Genomic DNA, 20,973 nt, shown 5'->3' on the forward strand with positions numbered 1-20,973 from the left:
GAAGCTTTATTTACAATAGTTTTATTGTAAATTTTCAAATTTTAATAAAAGGAAAAATGAGGCTATTATAGTTCCATTGTATCAGGTAAGTGATGCCTCCGGTGCTGAAATCGTTTACACTTTAAATAAACATATTTGCTATAAAAGGTTATTAACAAAAGAATGGCCTGCAGAGGGAGGAGGAGGGGGGACCTTCTCTGGTGGTGGTGGTGGTGGTGGGGGGGGCGTGGGAGTGATCTCTGGGGAGGAAGGAGGGGAGTGATCTCTGGTGGGGGAGGAAGGAGGGGAGTGATCTCTGGTGGGGGAGGAAGGAGGGGAGTGATCTCTGGTGGGGGAGGAAGGAGGGGAGTGATCTCTGGTGGGGGAGGAAGGAGGGGAGTGATCTCTGGGGAGGAAGGGAGGGTGGAAGTGATCTCTGGTGGGGGAGGGAGGAGGGGAGTGATCTCTGGTGGGGGAGGAAGGAGGGGAGTGATCTCTGGTGGGGGAGGAAGGAGGGGAGTGATCTCTGGTGGGGGAGGAAGGAGGGGAGTGATCTCTGGGGAGGAAGGGAGGGTGGAAGTGATCTCTGGTGGGGGAGGGAGGAGGGGAGTGATCTCTGGTGGGGGAGGAAGGAGGGGAGTGATCTCTGGTGGGGGAGGAAGGAGGGGAGTGATCTCTGGTGGGGGAGGAAGGAGGGGAGTGATCTCTGGTGGGGGAGGAAGGAGGGGAGTGATCTCTGGGGAGGAAGGGAGGGTGGAAGTGATCTCTGGTGGGGGAGGGAGGAGGGGAGTGATCTCTGGGGAGGAAGGGAGGGTGGGAGTGATCTCTGGTGGGGGAGGGAGGAGGGGAGTGATCTTCTCTGGTGGGGGGAAGGAGGGTGGAAGTGATCTCTGGGGAGGAAGGAGAGTGGGAGTGATCTCTGGTGTGGAAGGGAGGGGAGGAGTGATCTCTGGTGGGGAGGAAGGAGGGGAGTGATCTCTGGTTGGAATGGGAGGCAGGGAGTGATCTCTGGTGGGGGAGGGGGGAGGGGAAGGTTTTTAAAGGAGTTACTGTCAGTGGGGAGTCTGTGTTCCTAAGAGAAGCTATAAAGTACTTGAGTTGTAAATATCAAATAAAGTTCTTCTGGAGGGTGGGGAATGATGTAGCGCCTTCTAACAAGAGCAAATGATATATTTTGCTGAGATCTTATCTGTCCAGATTTTAAAGGATTGGGGTGTGTCATTGCCTGGGAAAAACAGAGACTTTCTTAGAAATGTTAGGAGGGGTAAGTGGTTTCCAGAGTATTTTATAGAGAATGCCTTATAATAGGGTTAGTAATAGGAGGTCGAAGGACGGGTGGTCTCCACAAAACTGATTCAGTAGTGAGAGGATGAACCTCAGTTGCCTGTAGGGATAGCCATGAGTTGTTGGATGGAGAAGGGCTATGAAGGCTGCAGGAGTGGTGCAATGGTATGAAAACCCCTCTGTGCGTTCCTCGAGGGTTAAGGGAGTCTATCTTGTAGGTGCCTAGGACACCCAGGGTCAGGAAGAAGTAGGATGGTTGGGATTAGAGTGTCCTACCAGAGCTCTTATGGTCTTGTTGAAGGTTAGTACTCGCTCTGAGGACTCTGGAAACTTGTAATGTAACCATATTAGTCATCTCCCTGTTTCTCCAGGAACATATATATATAAAACACACAACTGACATGCATAGCAGGAAGTTATATAGTCAGTAGGCACATGCGTGCCGCTACGTCCTCCTGCGCCAGCCTCTACTGTCAGAAATTAGCGCTGGAAAAAAAGTCAAAGGGAAAGGATCTCAGATCTTTTCTGTTTCAGGAGTATCCAAACCCTCAAACATCGAAAATGGAAAATAAATACATCCTCTCCCCTATGAGGTTAAAATAGGGGCGTAGACCTGTGCAAAGCTCGTAACATTACTCTCTTTATGGGTCATGAGTCACTGAAAGCCGTCTATGGCTACCACCATGCAGTATGTGCCAGCCACCGTTGTGCCGCCATAGCCACTCAAATCAATATTAAAAGCAGCATCAAAGGTGTAATGAAGAATTTCAAGTTAGCCAGATATTTTCAAAAAGTAGAAGAGTTTTTCCTTTATTCCATGGTCAAAGACAGCAACGTTTTGACCCACCCTCTGGGGTCTTTCTCAAGCTAGGAAGGAAAAACTCTACTTTTTGAAAATATCTGGCTAACTTATAATTCTTCATTACACTTTTGATGCTGCTTTTATTATTGATTTGAGTGGATATTGGAGGGACATGGATCAAGTCCCGTCTCTAAGCCTGCATCTTTCACTCCACCCACAGTTGGGGAATTGGTGAGTGCCGCTGTCTGCTTTTGTTACTATGTTGAAAAAGTTGTGCCGCCATATGATTGCCCGAGGTACCTCAGCCACCGGTGTGCCACCATATGCTTGCCGGAGGTACCTCAGCCACCGTTGTGCCGCCATATGCTTGCCAGAGGTACCTCAGCTAATGGTGTGCCACCGTATGTTTGCTGGAGGTTCCTCAGCCACCGATGTGCCCCCATATGTTCCCTGGAGGTACTTCATCCAGCGATATGCCGCCATATGATTGCCAGAGATACCTTAGCCACAGGTGTGCCCCCATATGTTCGCCAGAGGTACCTCAGCCACGTGTGTGCCCCCATATGGTTGCCAGAGAAACCTCAGCCACGTGTGTGCCCCCATATGTTCGCTGGAGGTACCTCAGTCAGTGATGTGCTGCCATATGATCGCCAGAGATACCTTAGCCACCAGTGTGCACCCATATGTTCCCCGGAGGTACCTCAGCCACCAGTGTGCACCCATATGTTCCCCGGAGGTACCTCAGCCACCAGTGTGCACCCATATGTTCCCCGGAGGTACTTCATCCAGCGATGTGCTGCCATATGATCGACAGAGGTACCTCAGTGACTAGTGTGCACCCATATGTTCCCTGGAAGTACCTCAGCCACCGGTCTGCTCCCATATGATTGCAGGAGATACCTCAGCCACGAGTGTGCCCCCATATGTTCGCCAGAGGTACCTCAACCACCGATGTGCCCCCATATGATTGCCAGAGGTACCTCAGCCACTGGGGTGCCCCCATTTGTTTCCCGGAGGTACCTTAGCCACCCATGTGCCCCCATATGATCGCCAGAGGTACCTCAGCCACCAATGTGCACCCATATGTTCGCTGGAGGTACCTCAGCCACTGGTGTGCCGCCATATGTTCCCCGGACGTGCCTCAACCACCGTTGTGCCTCCATATGATTGCTGGAGATACCTCAGCCACCGGTGTGCCCCCATATGTTTTCAGGAGGTACCTTAGCCACTGGTGTGCCGCCATATGTTCCCTGGATGTGCCTCAACCACCGTTCTGCCTCCATATGATTGCAGGAGATACCTCAGCCACCCGTGTGCCCCCATATGTTCGCTGGAGGTACCCTTAGCCACCAGTGTGCATCCATATATTCCCCCGAAGTATTTCATCCAGCGATGTTCCGCCATATGATTTCCAGAGATACCTCAGCCACGGGTGTGCACACATATCTTCGCCAGAGGTACCTCAGCCAGCGATGTGCCGCAATATGATCACCAGAGTTACCTCAGCCACCAGTGTGCCCCCATATGTTCGCTGGAGGTAACTCAGCCACTGGTGTGCCGCCAAATGTTCCCGGAGGTCTCTCAGCCACCCATTTGCCCCCATTTGTAAGCCAGAGGTACGCCAGCCAGTGATGTGTTGCCATATGATCGACAGAGGTACCTCAGCCACCAGTGTGCCCCCATATGATTGCAGGAGATACCTCAGCCACCGGTGTGCCCCCATATGATTGCAGGAGATACCTCAGCCACCGGTGTGCCCCCAAATGTTTGCCGGAGGTACCTCAGCCACCGGTGTGCCCCCATATGATTGCCGGAGGTACCTCAGCCACTGGTGTGCCCCCATATGTTCGCCAGAGGTACCTCAGCCACTGGTGTGCCCCCATATGTTCGCCAGAGGTACCTCAGCCACTGGTGTGCCCCCATATCTTTGCCAGAGGTACCTCAGCCACTAGTAAGCACACATATGTTCCCCGGAGGTACCTCAGCCACTAGTAAGAACACATATGTTTCCCGAAGGTACCTGAACCACCAATGTGCAACCATATGTTCCCCGGAGGTACTTCATCCAGCGATGTGCTGCCATATGATCGCCAGAGGTACCTCAGCGACTAGTGTGCACCCATATGTTCGCCATAGGTACCTCAACCACCGATGTGCCCCCATATGTTCGCCAGAGATACCTCAACCACCGATGTGCCCCCATATGATTGCCGGATGTACCTCAGCCACTGGTGTGCCCCCATTTGTTTCCCGGAGGTACCTCAGCCACCCATGTGCCCCCATATGATCGCCAGAGGTACCTCAGCCACCAGTGTGCACCCATATGTTCGCTGGAGGTACCTCAGCCACTGGTGGGCCACCATATGTTCCCCTGGATGTGCCTCAACCACCGTTGTGCACCCATATGATTGCAGGAGATACCTCAGCCACCGGTGTGCCCCCATATGATTGCAGGAGGTACCTCAGCCACCGGTGTGCTCCCATATGATTGCAGGAGATACCTCAGCCACCGATGTGCCCCTATATGTTCCCCAGAGCTACCTCAGCCACCCGTGTGCCGCAATACGTTCGCTGGAGGTACCCTTAGCCACCAGTGTGCATCCATATATTCCCTCGAGGTATTTCATCCAGCGATGTGCCGCAATATGATCGCCAGAGTTACCTCAGCCACCAGTGTGCCCCCATATGTTCGCTGGAGGTACCTCAGCCACAGGTGTGCCGCCATATGTTCCCCGGACGTATCTCAGCCACCACTGTGCCCCCATATGATTGCAGGGCATACGTTAGCCACCGGTGTGCCCCCATATGATTTCCGGAGATACCTCAGCCACCGGTGTGCCCCCATATGTTCCCCGGAGGTACCTCGGCCACCGGTGTCCCCCGTATGTTCCCCGGAGGTCCCTCAGCCACCCATGTTCCCCCATATGTTCGCCAGAGGTACCTCAGCCAGTGATGTGTTGCCATATGGTCGCCAGAGGTACCTCAGCCACGTGTGTGCCCCAGGTGATTACCAGAGGTACCTCAGCCAAGTGTGTGCCCCATATGATTGCCAGAGGTACGTCAGCCACCAGTGTCCACCCATATGTTCGCTGGAGGTATCTCAGCCACCAGTGTGCCCCCATATGTTTCCCCGAGGTACTTCAGCCAGCGATGTGCTGCCATATGATCGCCAGAAGTACCTCAGCCACCAGTGTGCACCCATATGTTCCCTGGAGGTATCTCTGCCACCGGTGTGCCCCCAAATGATTGCCGGAGGTACCTCAGCCACCTGTGTGCCCCCATATGTTCGCCAGAGGTACCTCAGTCACCGATGTGCCCCCATGTGTTCGCCGGGGGTACCTCAGCCACCAGTGTGCACCTATATGTTCCCCGGAGGTATCTCAGCCACCAGTGTGCCCTCATATGTTCGCTGGAGGTACCTCAGCCACGAGTGTGCACCCATATGTTCCCCGGATGTACCTCAGCTCCCAGTGTGCCCCCCTTATGTTCGCCAGAGGTACCTCAGTCACCGATGTGCCCCCATGTGTTCGCCGGGGGTACCTCAGCCACCAGTGTGCACCCATATGTTCCCCGGAGGTATCTCAGCCACCAGTGTGCCCTCATATGTTCGCTGGAGGTACCTCAGCCACCAGTGTGCACCCATATGTTCCCTGGAAGTACCTCAGCCACCGGTGTGCTCCCATATGATTGCAGGAGATACATTAGTCACCGGTGTGCCCCCATATGTTCGCCATAGGTACCTCAACCACCGATGTGCCCCCATATGATTGCCGGAGGTACCTCTGCCACCAGTGTGCCCCCATATGTTCCCTGGAAGTACCTCAGCCACCAGTGTGCTCCCATATGATTGCAGGAGATACATTAGTCACCGGTGTGCCCCCATATGTTCGCCATAGGTACCTCAACCACCGATGTGCCCCCATATGATTGCCGGAGGTACCTCAGCCACCAGTGTGCCCCCATATGTTCCCTGGAGGTACCTCAGCCATCGTCGTGCCCCCATTTGTTCCCCGGAGGTACCTCAGCCACCCATGTTCCCCCATATGATCGCCAGAGGTACCTTAGCCACCAGTGTGCACGCATATGTTCGCTGGAGGTACCTCAACCACCGTTCTGCCTCCATATGATTGCAGGAGATACCTCAGCCACCCGTGTGCCCCCATATGTTCGCTGGAGGTACCCTTAGCCACCAGTGTGCATCCATATATTCCCCCGAAGTATTTCATCCAGCGATGTTCCGCCATATGATTTCCAGAGATACCTCAGCCACGGGTGTGCACACATATCTTCGCCAGAGGTACCTCAGCCAGCGATGTGCCGCAATATGATCACCAGAGTTACCTCAGCCACCAGTGTGCCCCCATATGTTCGCTGGAGGTAACTCAGCCACTGGTGTGCCGCCAAATGTTCCCGGAGGTCTCTCAGCCACCCATTTGCCCCCATTTGTAAGCCAGAGGTACGCCAGCCAGTGATGTGTTGCCATATGATCGACAGAGGTACCTCAGCCACCAGTGTGCCCCCATATGATTGCAGGAGATACCTCAGCCACCGGTGTGCCCCCATATGATTGCAGGAGATACCTCAGCCACCGGTGTGCCCCCAAATGTTTGCCGGAGGTACCTCAGCCACCGGTGTGCCCCCATATGATTGCCGGAGGTACCTCAGCCACTGGTGTGCCCCCATATGTTCGCCAGAGGTACCTCAGCCACTGGTGTGCCCCCATATGTTCGCCAGAGGTACCTCAGCCACTGGTGTGCCCCCATATCTTTGCCAGAGGTACCTCAGCCACTAGTAAGCACACATATGTTCCCCGGAGGTACCTCAGCCACTAGTAAGAACACATATGTTTCCCGAAGGTACCTGAACCACCAATGTGCAACCATATGTTCCCCGGAGGTACTTCATCCAGCGATGTGCTGCCATATGATCGCCAGAGGTACCTCAGCGACTAGTGTGCACCCATATGTTCGCCATAGGTACCTCAACCACCGATGTGCCCCCATATGTTCGCCAGAGATACCTCAACCACCGATGTGCCCCCATATGATTGCCGGATGTACCTCAGCCACTGGTGTGCCCCCATTTGTTTCCCGGAGGTACCTCAGCCACCCATGTGCCCCCATATGATCGCCAGAGGTACCTCAGCCACCAGTGTGCACCCATATGTTCGCTGGAGGTACCTCAGCCACTGGTGGGCCACCATATGTTCCCCTGGATGTGCCTCAACCACCGTTGTGCACCCATATGATTGCAGGAGATACCTCAGCCACCGGTGTGCCCCCATATGATTGCAGGAGGTACCTCAGCCACCGGTGTGCTCCCATATGATTGCAGGAGATACCTCAGCCACCGATGTGCCCCTATATGTTCCCCAGAGCTACCTCAGCCACCCGTGTGCCGCAATACGTTCGCTGGAGGTACCCTTAGCCACCAGTGTGCATCCATATATTCCCTCGAGGTATTTCATCCAGCGATGTGCCGCAATATGATCGCCAGAGTTACCTCAGCCACCAGTGTGCCCCCATATGTTCGCTGGAGGTACCTCAGCCACAGGTGTGCCGCCATATGTTCCCCGGACGTATCTCAGCCACCACTGTGCCCCCATATGATTGCAGGGCATACGTTAGCCACCGGTGTGCCCCCATATGATTTCCGGAGATACCTCAGCCACCGGTGTGCCCCCATATGTTCCCCGGAGGTACCTCGGCCACCGGTGTCCCCCGTATGTTCCCCGGAGGTCCCTCAGCCACCCATGTTCCCCCATATGTTCGCCAGAGGTACCTCAGCCAGTGATGTGTTGCCATATGGTCGCCAGAGGTACCTCAGCCACGTGTGTGCCCCAGGTGATTACCAGAGGTACCTCAGCCAAGTGTGTGCCCCATATGATTGCCAGAGGTACGTCAGCCACCAGTGTCCACCCATATGTTCGCTGGAGGTATCTCAGCCACCAGTGTGCCCCCATATGTTTCCCCGAGGTACTTCAGCCAGCGATGTGCTGCCATATGATCGCCAGAAGTACCTCAGCCACCAGTGTGCACCCATATGTTCCCTGGAGGTATCTCTGCCACCGGTGTGCCCCCAAATGATTGCCGGAGGTACCTCAGCCACCTGTGTGCCCCCATATGTTCGCCAGAGGTACCTCAGTCACCGATGTGCCCCCATGTGTTCGCCGGGGGTACCTCAGCCACCAGTGTGCACCTATATGTTCCCCGGAGGTATCTCAGCCACCAGTGTGCCCTCATATGTTCGCTGGAGGTACCTCAGCCACGAGTGTGCACCCATATGTTCCCCGGATGTACCTCAGCTCCCAGTGTGCCCCCCTTATGTTCGCCAGAGGTACCTCAGTCACCGATGTGCCCCCATGTGTTCGCCGGGGGTACCTCAGCCACCAGTGTGCACCCATATGTTCCCCGGAGGTATCTCAGCCACCAGTGTGCCCTCATATGTTCGCTGGAGGTACCTCAGCCACCAGTGTGCACCCATATGTTCCCTGGAAGTACCTCAGCCACCGGTGTGCTCCCATATGATTGCAGGAGATACATTAGTCACCGGTGTGCCCCCATATGTTCGCCATAGGTACCTCAACCACCGATGTGCCCCCATATGATTGCCGGAGGTACCTCTGCCACCAGTGTGCCCCCATATGTTCCCTGGAAGTACCTCAGCCACCAGTGTGCTCCCATATGATTGCAGGAGATACATTAGTCACCGGTGTGCCCCCATATGTTCGCCATAGGTACCTCAACCACCGATGTGCCCCCATATGATTGCCGGAGGTACCTCAGCCACCAGTGTGCCCCCATATGTTCCCTGGAGGTACCTCAGCCATCGTCGTGCCCCCATTTGTTCCCCGGAGGTACCTCAGCCACCCATGTTCCCCCATATGATCGCCAGAGGTACCTTAGCCACCAGTGTGCACGCATATGTTCGCTGGAGGTACCTCAACCACCGATGTGCCCCCATATGATTGCCGGAGGTACCTCAGCCACCAGTGTGCCCCCATATGTTCCCTGGAGGTACCTCAGCCACTGGTGTGCCCCCATATGTTCGCTGGAGGTACCCTTAGCCACCAGTGTGCATCCATATATTCCCCCGAAGTATTTCATCCAGCGATGTTCCGCCATATGATTTCCAGAGATACCTCAGCCACGGGTGTGCACACATATCTTCGCCAGAGGTACCTCAGCCAGCGATGTGCCGCAATATGATCACCAGAGTTACCTCAGCCACCAGTGTGGCCCCATATGTTCGCTGGAGGTAACTCAGCCACTGGTGTGCCGCCAAATGTTCCCGGAGGTCTCTCAGCCACCCATTTGCCCCCATTTGTAAGCCAGAGGTACGCCAGGCAGTGATGTGTTGCCATATGATCGACAGAGGTACCTCAGTCACCAGTGTGCCCCCATATGATTGCAGGAGATACCTCAGCCACCGGTGTGCCCCCATATGATTGCAGGAGATACCTCAGCCACCGGTGTGCCCCCAAATGTTTGCCGGAGGTACCTCAGCCACCGGTGTGCCCCCATATGATTGCCGGAGGTACCTCAGCCACTGGTGTGCCCCCATATGTTCGCCAGAGGTACCTCAGCCACTGGTGTGCCCCCATATGTTCGCCAGAGGTACCTCAGCCACTGGTGTGCCCCCATATCTTCGCCAGAGGTACCTCAGCCACTAGTAAGCACACATATGTTCCCTGGAGGTACCTCAGCCACTAGTAAGAACACATATGTTTCCCGAAGGTACCTGAACCACCAATGTGCAACCATATGTTCCCCGGAGGTACTTCATCCAGCGATGTGCTGCCATATGATCGCCAGAGGTACCTCAGCGACTAGTGTGCACCCATATGTTCGCCATAGGTACCTCAACCACCGATGTGCCCCCATATGTTCGCCAGAGATACCTCAACCACCGATGTGCCCCCATATGATTGCCGGATGTACCTCAGCCACTGGTGTGCCCCCATTTGTTTCCCGGAGGTACCTCAGCCACCCATGTGCCCCCATATGATCGCCAGAGGTACCTCAGCCACCAGTGTGCACCCATATGTTCGCTGGAGGTACCTCAGCCACTGGTGGGCCACCATATGTTCCCCTGGATGTGCCTCAACCACCGTTGTGCACCCATATGATTGCAGGAGATACCTCAGCCACCGGTGTGCCCCCATATGATTGCAGGAGGTACCTCAGCCACCGGTGTGCTCCCATATGATTGCAGGAGATACCTCAGCCACCGATGTGCCCCTATATGTTCCCCAGAGCTACCTCAGCCACCCGTGTGCCGCAATACGTTCGCTGGAGGTACCCTTAGCCACCAGTGTGCATTCATATATTCCCTCGAGGTATTTCATCCAGCGATGTGCCGCAATATGATCGCCAGAGTTACCTCAGCCACCAGTGTGCCCCCATATGTTCGCTGGAGGTACCTCAGCCACAGGTGTGCCGCCATATGTTCCCCGGACGTATCTCAGCCACCACTGTGCCCCCATATGATTGCAGGGCATACGTTAGCCACCGGTGTGCCCCCATATGATTTCCGGAGATACCTCAGCCACCGGTGTGCCCCCATATGTTCCCCGGAGGTACCTCGGCCACCGGTGTCCCCCGTATGTTCCCCGGAGGTCCCTCAGCCACCCATGTTCCCCCATATGTTCGCCAGAGGTACCTCAGCCAGTGATGTGTTGCCATATGGTCGCCAGAGGTACCTCAGCCACGTGTGTGCCCCAGGTGATTACCAGAGGTACCTCAGCCAAGTGTGTGCCCCATATGATTGCCAGAGGTACGTCAGCCACCAGTGTCCACCCATATGTTCGCTGGAGGTATCTCAGCCACCAGTGTGCCCCCATATGTTTCCCCGAGGTACTTCAGCCAGCGATGTGCTGCCATATGATCGCCAGAAGTACCTCAGCCACCAGTGTGCACCCATATGTTCCCTGGAGGTATCTCTGCCACCGGTGTGCCCCCAAATGATTGCCGGAGGTACCTCAGCCACCTGTGTGCCCCCATATGTTCGCCAGAGGTACCTCAGTCACCGATGTGCCCCCATGTGTTCGCCGGGGGTACCTCAGCCACCAGTGTGCACCTATATGTTCCCCGGAGGTATCTCAGCCACCAGTGTGCCCTCATATGTTCTCTGGAGGTACCTCAGCCACGAGTGTGCACCCATATGTTCCCCGGATGTACCTCAGCTCCCAGTGTGCCCCCCTTATGTTCGCCAGAGGTACCTCAGTCACCGATGTGCCCCCATGTGTTCGCCGGGGGTACCTCAGCCACCAGTGTGCACCCATATGTTCCCCGGAGGTATTTCAGCCACCAGTGTGCCCTCATATGTTCGCTGGAGGTACCTCAGCCACCAGTGTGCACCCATATGTTCCCTGGAAGTACCTCAGCCACCGGTGTGCTCCCATATGATTGCAGGAGATACATTAGTCACCGGTGTGCCCCCATATGTTCGCCATAGGTACCTCAACCACCGATGTGCCCCCATATGATTGCCGGAGGTACCTCAGCCACCAGTGTGCCCCCATATGTTCCCTGGAAGTACCTCAGCCACCGGTGTGCTCCCATATGATTGCAGGAGATACATTAGTCACCGGTGTGCCCCCATATGTTCGCCATAGGTACCTCAACTACCGATGTGCCCCCATATGATTGCCGGAGGTACCTCAGCCACCAGTGTGCCCCCATATGTTCCCTGGAGGTACCTCAGCCATCGTCGTGCCCCCATTTGTTCCCCGGAGGTACCTCAGCCACCCATGTTCCCCCATATGATCGCCAGAGGTACCTTAGCCACCAGTGTGCACGCATATGTTCGCTGGAGGTACCTCAACCACCGATGTGCCCCCATATGATTGCCGGAGGTACCTCAGCCACCAGTGTGCCCCCATATGTTCCCTGGAGGTACCTCAGCCACTGGTGTGCCCCCATATGTTCGCTGGAGGTACCCTTAGCCACCAGTGTGCATCCATATATTCCCCCGAAGTATTTCATCCAGCGATGTTCCGCCATATGATTTCCAGAGATACCTCAGCCACGGGTGTGCACACATATCTTCGCCAGAGGTACCTCAGCCAGCGATGTGCCGCAATATGATCACCAGAGTTACCTCAGCCACCAGTGTGCCCCCATATGTTCGCTGGAGGTAACTCAGCCACTGGTGTGCCGCCAAATGTTCCCGGAGGTCTCTCAGCCACCCATTTGCCCCCATTTGTAAGCCAGAGGTACGCCAGCCAGTGATGTGTTGCCATATGATCGACAGAGATACCTCAGCCACCAGTGTGCCCCCATATGATTGCAGGAGATACCTCAGCCACCGGTGTGCCCCCATATGATTGCAGGAGATACCTCAGCCACCGGTGTGCCCCCAAATGTTTGCCGGAGGTACCTCAGCCACCGGTGTGCCCCCATATGATTGCCGGAGGTACCTCAGCCACTGGTGTGCCCCCATATGTTCGCCAGAGGTACCTCAGCCACTGGTGTGCCCCCATATGTTCGCCAGAGGTACCTCAGCCACTGGTGTGCCCCCATATCTTCGCCAGAGGTACCTCAGCCACTAGTAAGCACACATATGTTCCCTGGAGGTACCTCAGCCACTAGTAAGAACACATATGTTTCCCGAAGGTACCTGAACCACCAATGTGCAACCATATGTTCCCCGGAGGTACTTCATCCAGCGATGTGCTGCCATATGATCGCCAGAGGTACCTCAGCGACTAGTGTGCACCCATATGTTCGCCATAGGTACCTCAACCACCGATGTGCCCCCATATGTTCGCCAGAGATACCTCAACCACCGATGTGCCCCCATATGATTGCCGGATGTACCTCAGCCACTGGTGTGCCCCCATTTGTTTCCCGGAGGTACCTCAGCCACCCATGTGCCCCCATATGATCGCCAGAGGTACCTCAGCCACCAGTGTGCACCCATATGTTCGCTGGAGGTACCTCAGCCACTGGTGGGCCACCATATGTTCCCCTGGATGTGCCTCAACCACCGTTGTGCACCCATATGATTGCAGGAGATACCTCAGCCACCGGTGTGCCCCCATATGATTGCAGGAGGTACCTCAGCCACCGGTGTGCTCCCATATGATTGCAGGAGATACCTCAGCCACCGATGTGCCCCTATATGTTCCCCAGAGCTACCTCAGCCACCCGTGTGCCGCAATACGTTCGCTGGAGGTACCCTTAGCCACCAGTGTGCATTCATATATTCCCTCGAGGTATTTCATCCAGCGATGTGCCGCAATATGATCGCCAGAGTTACCTCAGCCACCAGTGTGCCCCCATATGTTCGCTGGAGGTACCTCAGCCACAGGTGTGCCGCCATATGTTCCCCGGACGTATCTCAGCCACCACTGTGCCCCCATATGATTGCAGGGCATACGTTAGCCACCGGTGTGCCCCCATATGATTTCCGGAGATACCTCAGCCACCGGTGTGCCCCCATATGTTCCCCGGAGGTACCTCGGCCACCGGTGTCCCCCGTATGTTCCCCGGAGGTCCCTCAGCCACCCATGTTCCCCCATATGTTCGCCAGAGGTACCTCAGCCAGTGATGTGTTGCCATATGGTCGCCAGAGGTACCTCAGCCACGTGTGTGCCCCAGGTGATTACCAGAGGTACCTCAGCCAAGTGTGTGCCCCATATGATTGCCAGAGGTACGTCAGCCACCAGTGTCCACCCATATGTTCGCTGGAGGTATCTCAGCCACCAGTGTGCCCCCATATGTTTCCCCGAGGTACTTCAGCCAGCGATGTGCTGCCATATGATCGCCAGAAGTACCTCAGCCACCAGTGTGCACCCATATGTTCCCTGGAGGTATCTCTGCCACCGGTGTGCCCCCAAATGATTGCCGGAGGTACCTCAGCCACCTGTGTGCCCCCATATGTTCGCCAGAGGTACCTCAGTCACCGATGTGCCCCCATGTGTTCGCCGGGGGTACCTCAGCCACCAGTGTGCACCTATATGTTCCCCGGAGGTATCTCAGCCACCAGTGTGCCCTCATATGTTCGCTGGAGGTACCTCAGCCACGAGTGTGCACCCATATGTTCCCCGGATGTACCTCAGCTCCCAGTGTGCCCCCCTTATGTTCGCCAGAGGTACCTCAGTCACCGATGTGCCCCCATGTGTTCGCCGGGGGTACCTCAGCCACCAGTGTGCACCCATATGTTCCCTGGAAGTACCTCAGCCACCGGTGTGCTCCCATATGATTGCAGGAGATACATTAGTCACCGGTGTGCCCCCATATGTTCGCCATAGGTACCTCAACCACCGATGTGCCCCCATATGATTGCCGGAGGTACCTCAGCCACCAGTGTGCCCCCATATGTTCCCTGGAAGTACCTCAGCCACCGGTGTGCTCCCATATGATTGCAGGAGATACATTAGTCACCGGTGTGCCCCCATATGTTCGCCAAAAGTACCTCAACCACTGATGTGCCCCCATATGATTGCCGGAGGTACCTCAGCCACCAGTGTGCCCCCATATGTTCCCTGGAGGTACCTCAGCCATCGTCGTGCCCCCATTTGTTCCCCGGAGGTACCTCAGCCACCCATGTTCCCCCATATGATCGCCAGAGGTACCTTAGCCACCAGTGTGCACGCATATGTTCGCTGGAGGTACCTCAACCACCGATGTGCCCCCATATGATTGCCGGAGGTACCTCAGCCACCAGTGTGCCCCCATATGTTCCCTGGAGGTACCTCAGCCACTGGTGTGCCCCCATTTGTTCCCCGGAGGTACCTCAGCCACTCATGTTCCCCCATATGATCGCCAGAGGTACCTTAGCCACCAGTGTGCACCCATATGTTCGCTGGAGGTACCTCAGCCACTGGTGGGCCACCATATGTTCCCCGGACGTGCCTCAACCACCATTGTGTCTCCATATGATTGCAGGAGATTCCTCAGCCACCGGTGTGCCCCCATATGTTTGCAGGAAGTACCTCAGCCACCAATGTGCCCCCATATGTTCCCCGGAGGTACTTCATCCAGCGATGTGCTGCCATATGATCGCCAGAGGTACCTCAGCGACTAGTGTGCACGCATATGTTCGCCATAGGTACCTCAACCACCGATGTGCCCCCATATGATTGCCGGATGTACCTCAGCCACTGGTGTGCCCCCATTTGTTTCCCGGAGGTACCTCAGCCACCAGTGTGCACCCATATGTTCGCTGGAGGTACCTCAGCCACTGGTGGGCCACCATATGTTCCCCCGGACGTGCCTCAACCACCGTTGTGCCTCCATATGATTGCAGGAGATACCTCAGCCACCGGTGTGCCCCCATATGTTTGCAGGAGGTACTTCAGCCACCGGTGTGCTCCCATATGATTGCAGGAGATACCTCAGCCACCGATGTGCCCCTATATGTTCCCCAGAGCTACCTCAGCCACCGATGTGCCCCTATATGTTCGCTGGAGGTACCTCAGCCACAGGTGTGCCCCCATATGATTGCAGGAGATACCTTAGCCACCGGTGTGCCCCCATATGATTGCCGGAGGTACCTCAGTCGCTGATGTGCCCCCATGTGTTCGCGGGGGTACCTCAGCCACCAGTGTGCCCCCATATGATTGCAGAACCGTTACACTTGGGGGTCCCCGGCCACACATGTAGTGTATAAAAGAGGACAATCTCAGCATTCATAGAAGGATTCGGCTTCTGGTTTACTTCTTTCGCACATTTGCCCGTCTGATAGCTTTACGTTGAGTCAGATGTGTCGGCTGCGTCTTCTTCCGGAGGGTAGTCAGAGGTCATGGCGGAGCCCGCAGGGAGCCATCATGAGGATGAGAGCAGTTGCTAAGGAACGGCCAACCTTCCAGCTTCTCCTGCCTCGCCCCGGCGGCTGCAGATGCGGCATTCACCTCACGTCTACATGGCTGCACATTGCAGAAGCCGTTCTACAGGCGGACGCCGCTCCTGCATCCCCCGCGATACGCAGGGTTGTTTCATTGTGGAACCAGAGGTCCCAGCATGTTCTGCACTGGCCATCCTGCTCCTCCTTAGGTCTGCGGCACAGACAAGGCGCTCTGCAAGAATGCTGTCTACAAGAATATCTGTTACCCATGGCAACCAATCACTGCGCAGCCATCGTTACTTATACTGCTCAAACGAGAGCCGAGCTCTGAATGGCTGAATACGTTTCAAATTTTGTCACGTATTTTGGTGCAGATTTGAAGCAAAATTCACACTTTCAATTGAGTTCAGAAAGTAAGGCTTAAAGTTGATGCAGATCTACATGAAATCCACAGCGATGAGTGAACACGCACTTACAAAACTTTACCTTTCATAACTGCGTAGTACTGGGATCGCAACTTGTAACCAGTCTGTGATAACAAGTCCATTGTAAATGCCCATCCAATCATGTCACAAGGTGAAAAACAGAGGGGAAAAGATGTTCTTACAGAGTAAAGAATACAGCTTCCACACATGTACAAGAATATAACTACTATAATACTGCCCCCTATGTACAAGAATATAACTACTATAATACTGCCCCCTATGTACAAGAATATAACTACTATAATACTGCCCCCTATGTACAAGAATACAACTACTATAATACTGCCGCTATGTACAAGCATATAACGACTATAATACTGCTTCTATGTACAAGAATATAACTACTATAATACTGCTTCTATGTACAAGAATATAACTACTATAATACTGCCCCCTAATGTACAAGAATATAACTACTATAAGACTGCCTCCTATGTACAAGACTATAACTACTATAATACTGCCCCCTATGTACAAGAATATAACTACTATAATACTGCCTCCTATGTACAAGAATATAACTACTATAATACTGCCCCCTAATGTACAAGAATATAACTACTATAAGACTGCCTCCTATGCACAAGAATATAACTACTATAATACTGCCCCCTATGTACAAGAATATAACTACTATAATACTGCCCCCTATGTACAAGAATATAACTACTATAATACTGCCCTCTATGTACAAGAATATAACTACTATAATACTGCCTCCTATGTACAAGAATATAACTACTATAATACTGCCCCCTATGTACAAGAATATAACTACTATAATACTGCTCCTATGTACAAGAATATAACTACTATAATACTGCTCCTATGTACAAGAATATAACCACTATAATACTGTCCCCTATGTACAGGAATATAACTACTATAATACTGCCCCCTATGTACAAGAATATAACTACTATAATACTGCCCCCTATGTACGAGAATATAGCTACTATAATACTGCCTCCTATGTACAAGAATATAACTACTATAATACTGCCCCCTATGTACAAGAATAGAACTACTATAATACTGCCCCCTATATACAAGAATATAACTACTATAATACTGCCCCCTATGTACAAGAATATAACTACTATAATACTGCCCCCTATGTACAAGAATATAACTACTATAATACTGCCCGCATGTACAAGAATATAACTACTATAATACTGCCCCCTATGTACAAGAATATAACTACTATAATACTATCCCCTATGTACAAGAATATAACTACTATAATACTATCCCCTATGTACAAGAATACAACTACTATAATACTGCCGCTATGTACAAGAATATAACTACTATAATACTGCCCCCTATGTACAAGAATACAACTACTATAATACTGCCGCTATGTACAAGAATATAACTACTATAATACTGCCCCCTATGTACAAGAATATAACTACTATAATACTGCTCCCTATGTACAAGAATACAACTACTATAATACTGCCGCTATGTACAAGAATATAACTACTATAATACTGCCCCCTAAGTACAAGAATATAACTACTATAATACTGCTCCCTATGTACAAGAATATAACTACTATAATACTACCCCTATGTACAAGAATATAACTACTATAATCCTGCCCCCTATGTACAAGAATATAACTACTATAATACTGCCCCCTATGTACAAGAATATAACTACTATAATACTGCCCCCTATGTACAAGAATATAACTACTATAATACTGCCCCCTATGTACAAAAATATAACTACTATAATACTGCTCCCTATGTACAAGAATATACCTACTATAATACTGCTCCCTATGTACAAGAATATAACTACTATAATACTGCCCCCTATGTACAAGAATATAACTACTATAATACTGCCTCCTATGTACAAGAATATAACTACTATAATACTGCTCCCTATGTACAAGAATATAACTACTATAATACTGCCCCCTATGTACAAGAATATAACTACTATAATACTGCCCCCTATGTACAAAAATATAACTACTATAATACTGCTCCCTATGTACAAGAATATAACTACTAGAATACTGCCGTCTATGTACAAGAATATAATTACTATAATACTGCCCCTTATGTACAAGAATATAACTACTATAATACTGCCCCCTATGTACAAGAATATAACTACTATAATACTGCCCTGTATATGTACCAGAATATAACTACTATAATACTGCCCCTATGTACAAGAATATAACTACTATAATACTGCCCCCTATGTACAAGAATATAACTACTATAATACTGCCCTGTATATGTACCAGAATATAACTACTATAATACTGCCCCTATGTACAAGAATATAACTACTATAATACTGCCCCCTATGTACAAGAATATAATTACTATAATACTGCCCCCTATGTACAAGAATATAACTACTATAATATTGCCCCCTATGTACCAGAATATAACTACTATAATACTGCCCCTATGTACAAGAATATAACTACTATAATACTGCCCCCTATGTACAAGAATATAACTACTATAATACTGCCTCCTATGTGCAAGAATATAACTACTATAATACTGCCCCCTATGTACAAGAATATAACTACTATAATACTGCCCCCTATATACGAGAATATAACTACTATAATACTGCCTCTATGTACAAGAATATAACTACTATAATACTGCCTCCTATGTACAAGAATATAACTACTATAATACTGCCCACTATGTACAAGAATATAACTACTATAATACTGCCCCTATATACAAGAATATACCTAGTATAATACTGCTTCCTATGTACAACAATATAACTACTATAATACTGCCCCCTATGTCTATGTACAAGAATATAACTACTATAATACTGCCCCCTTGTACAAGAATATAAGTACTACAATACTGCATCCTATGTACAAGAATATAACTACTATAATACTGCCCCCTATGTACAAGAATATAACTACTATAATACTGCCTCCTATGTACAGGAATATAACCACTATAATACTGCCCCCTATGTACAAGAATATAACTACTATAATACTGCCCCCTATGTACAAGAATATAACTACTATAATACTGCCCCCTATGTACAAGAATATAACTACTATAATACTGCCCCCTATGTACAAGAATATAAGTACTACAATACTGCATCCTATGTACAAGAATATAACTACTATAATACTGCCCCCTATGTACAAGAATATAACTACTATAATACTGCCTCCTATGTACAGGAATATAACCACTATAATACTGCCCCCTATGTACAAGAATATAACTACTATAATACTGCCCCCTATGTACAAGAATATAACTACTATAATACTGCCCCCTATGTACAAGAATATAACTACTATAATACTGCTCCCCGTGTACAAGAATATAACTACTATAATACTGCCCCCTATGTACAAGAATATAACTACTATAATACTGCTCCCCGTGTACAAGAATATAACTACTATAATACTGCTCCCTATGTACAAGAATATAACTACTATAATACTGCCCCCTATGTACAAGAATATAACTACTATAATACTGCCTTCTATGTACAAGAATATAACTACTATAATACTGCCCCCTATGTACAAGAATATAACTACTATAATACTGCCTTCTATGTACAAGAATATAACTACTATAATACTGCCCCCTATGTACAAGAATATAACTACTATAATACTACCCCCTATGTACAAGAATATAACTACTATAATACTGCCCCCTATTGACATAGTTTGGTTCTATAGGAAGGATGAGTCTTTGGTCGGCATCATCAGCACTTGTAATAAGTGACTGGCAGCTTTTGGCCCTGAGGACTGACTGGTGCGGTTGTCAGTCGTCTCTCTGCCTGCGCTGTGATATTACGGTTTTATTCCTCTCTGTAACATACTGTGTTGACGCCGTACACCTGTGGAAATAAGCTATCAGTCTTCCCACAGAGCTGAGCTCCTCCTGATCCGATACTTTGATTCTGGTCGCCCCCTACTGGCGGATTTTTTGTTTTACATATCTGATTGACTAGAGTTATAATATGACTAAATCCGTGATAGAACCGCAACAATATGTTAAAGTCCAGGTCAGATGCTGGCGGGACGTGGAGCTACTCGTTTAGTTATCCGTCTCTTTGTCATATCTCTGCAGTGACAACTTTCGCGGCCCCCGCTGCCTTCTTCCGGACTGCAGCCCCCTCCCTCCCCCTGCTGCAGCCTCTGATCCTGCAGCCTCCACCCTGCCCCCCCCACTGCAGCCTCCCGCCCTGCCGCCCCCCCCCCCCTTGCTGCAGCCTCCTACCCTGCCACCACTCCCCCCCCCCCCCGCTGCCCTCCCCTTCCTGCTGCAGCCCCCCGTTCTACAGCCCCCTGCTGCAGCCTTCCACCCTGCCACCCTCCTGCTGCAGCCTCCCACCCTGCCGCCTCCCCCCGCTGCGGCCTCTCGTCCTGCAGCCCCCCGCCCTGATGCCCCCCCGCTGCAGCCTCCCGCCGTGCCCCCAATCCCTCGCTGCAGCCCTCTACCCTGCGGCCCTGCCGCCTCCCACCACAGCAGCCTCCTGTCCCGCAGCCCCCCGCCCTGCCGCCCCCCCTGCTGCAGCCTCCTGCCCTGCCACCGCCTCCCACCGCTGCCGCCCCCCGCCCTGCCAGCCCCCCTCCCC

General features: G+C 51.8%; 1 protein-coding gene across 1 annotated transcript in view; it reads left to right on the forward strand.

Moving 5' to 3' along the window:
• DSCAM (DS cell adhesion molecule) overlaps nt 1-20,973 on the forward strand; it is a 740,634-nt gene that overhangs the window by 280,222 nt on the left and 439,439 nt on the right. The gene's annotated exons all lie outside the window — the stretch shown is intronic.

This window comes from Eleutherodactylus coqui, chromosome 4, assembly GCF_035609145.1.
Source record: "Eleutherodactylus coqui strain aEleCoq1 chromosome 4, aEleCoq1.hap1, whole genome shotgun sequence".
Taxonomy (NCBI): domain Eukaryota; kingdom Metazoa; phylum Chordata; class Amphibia; order Anura; family Eleutherodactylidae; genus Eleutherodactylus; species Eleutherodactylus coqui.